Below are 2,888 nucleotides of genomic sequence, written 5' to 3'. Positions count from 1 at the left end.
TCAAGATTCCAGGCAGGTATTCTCAGGCCCAGACAGCTTGCCTTAATGTTTGTTGGGCAGGAACTAGATTAGCTGACATGTTCTTGACAAAGAGTGAGGTGGGAAGAGTCACCCCACCCAAAGGCCTACTGTCTAGCTCCAGTTACCAAGGCGACGGTCTGGTGTTTGTGGAAGGAAGCTCGGAGATCAAAGGAGCAGAATAATAAGTCCACACAACTACGTTCAAAAGACCAACAAAGGTGCAGAACCTATTCAGTGGGAAGATGGCTTTTCAAAGGATACTGCAGGAATTAGATATTCCTGGCCCAAAAGAACTCTAGACCTAGGATGTGGCTGGCTCAGACAGAGACTGCCTAGTATGCTCGGGGTTTGATCCTTGGAACAAGGGAGGTGTGGAGGGGCAACACAGAGACCTAAATCTCACAACTCAAACAAAAGTTTAACTTGTTTGATCACTTAGATACAGAAGGCAAAATATAAAACTCGGAAGAAGCAGAGCCTTGGAGTCGGGGCTGGGGGAAATGGAGTTCTTACGCACTATCAAGGTCTGTGAGAATAAAAACATTGCCTCACCGAGCAACAGGCAACAAGGGTTGCTAAGTGAGGCTCAGGTGTCTAGGAGAGACAAGAGCAGGCTCTGGCTGAGAGGCTTGCTTGACCCAGGTGTATGGCATGCACCGATACTGTCACCACAGACCACTTGGCTTATGTCTGACGAGCCTCCCTCAGAAACAATGCAAAACACACACTGAGCAAACAAATACTAGTCAAATCAAATGAAAGGCACCCCCAGGTCAGGCAGCAGGGACAGAGGAACCAGCTTACAGCCCCTTTCTCACAAAGCTTCTGTCCCTACAGAGGACATTCTCAACAACCCCTTGAGCCCCATGCCCAGAACTCTGGGTCCCAAGAGGACAGGCAGAGCCCAGGCTCTCAAAGCCTCACTGTCTCACTGTTCAACAGCAGTTCTGAGAGAAACCTCACCTTACCACAGTGCATCCTGTGCACTGTCCCGGAGCAACATTGTCTCTGCCATCTGGAAGATTTGGCCTGCCCATCTGAAGATTTGGAAGTCTCTAGAAACCAGTTCTATTTGCTAATGGCCATTTTCACTGGAAATACTAGGCCTGGCGGCAGGCTACAGAGACTACAGGAACAGCATTGTGAAGCTCTTACCCTTCAGTGAGTGATGCAACTGGTCACTCACTGGTCTTCAACTTTCACAGTGGCTCAGTTCTGGAGCCTCCTTTGCCTCGTCTACCACCAGGACCAGTGAGAACTCCTCAGAAGACATACGCTGACCCTGTTTCTTCAGTCCACCGACACCGCCCACAGTGGACAGTCTCTTGTCTAGAGGCTCTCTCTATACTTTCCTGCTTCTCTAGTCTCATCTGCAATCTATAGCTTAAGGGAGGTTTTAACCAGAACCCCTAGCTCAGCAGTCTAAAGTTCTTGCTCTGGCTTACAAGGTCCTATCTGGTGTGGGTCCTTCTTCTCTCCACTGTCCCTACCCTTTTCCTTTCTTTCTTCCTGGCTCCTCAGATGGCTATTCTTGTTTCTTTCTCTGCTCAGTTTACCAAGAACGAATGCCCTGCCTAAGGGCTAACTGCCTGTCACTCAGGTCTCCGCTCAGCCTTCTCAGAGCAGACGGCTCCTACTTTACACCCAATCTCAGTAGACACCTGCCATTGAGCCACCACGGGTTACCTACTGACAGGCCAGCAGCTTGGTGGTAGATCCTTCAGAGTTGCTTTAACTTGAGCCTCAGATGGCCATAGCCTTGTCAACCTGCATTGATGTTTTTATATGGAACCTTTCCCAGGTCAACGTTGGCCAAGCACAGCTGAGACCATCCCTAGAGCTATCAGCCAAATGCTGCCTACCAAATGCACTCCTTGTAGCTCTCCAAACAACTGCTTACACAAAGATGGCTGAGCAGTGAGACGGTGTCCACCCTAACTTTCCTGTTTAATGGTGTTCATGATCGCTCTTGGGTTGCTCTGACCTCTAACAAAGGCTCCTCAGAATCAGGGCTCTCTCTACCTTGCATATCAAGTAAAGTCAGCATACAGGAAGCACTGCACACTTTGCATTCAATGTTCACAATGCCCTGGAAAGGCTGTTTGTGCGTGTATTTGTTCTCTCTCTCCCATTGTATAAATGACTTGAAAGAGGCTCCACTTACAGAACTTATTCAGGAAGTGGTAAGGACCTAAATTCAAATGCAGGCTCATCTAACTCCATACCCTGAGTCCATCTTCTACACAGGAATGATGGGAAGAGGGCAGTTACAAAGTTAGTCCTATGTCCAAAGATGAAGGGGAACAGTGAACACAGGCTGGTCCTCAGTGAGCACAGGCTGGACCTTGGCCCCCTGCACATATGTAGCAGATGAGCAGCTTTGTCTTCATGTGGGTCCCACAACAACTGGAGCAGGAGCTGTCCCTGAGCCTGTTGACTGCCTGTGGATCCCATGTCCCTAAATGGACTGCCTTGTCTGAAATTTGATGTGCAGGGGTGGGTGTGGGTGAGGTAGTAGGTGGGGTGTTGTGTTAGTGGGGGGTGGTACCCAGAGGGGGTTTCTCTTCCTCAAAAGAGAAGCGGAAGGTGGAATTAATGGTGTGTGTGGGGGGAGGGACTTGAGTGAGGGGGAACTGGGAGGAGAGGAAAGGGTGAATAAATAAATAAACAACAACAAAAAAGATGGAGGGGAATGCTCTGGATATGCCTGTCAGGTTACAAATTGTCCTCACAGTCTCAATTGTTAATACAATGTCCCCCAGACAGCATGTGTACTGGCTATTTTTGTGTCAACTTGACACAGCTGGAGTTATCACAGAGAAAGGAGCTTCAGTTGAGGAAATGCCTCCATGAGATCCAACTGTAAG

This window comes from Mus caroli, chromosome 2, assembly GCF_900094665.2.
Source record: "Mus caroli chromosome 2, CAROLI_EIJ_v1.1, whole genome shotgun sequence".
Lineage (NCBI taxonomy): Eukaryota > Metazoa > Chordata > Mammalia > Rodentia > Muridae > Mus > Mus caroli.
Note: the sequence above shows the minus strand (reverse complement) of the source record.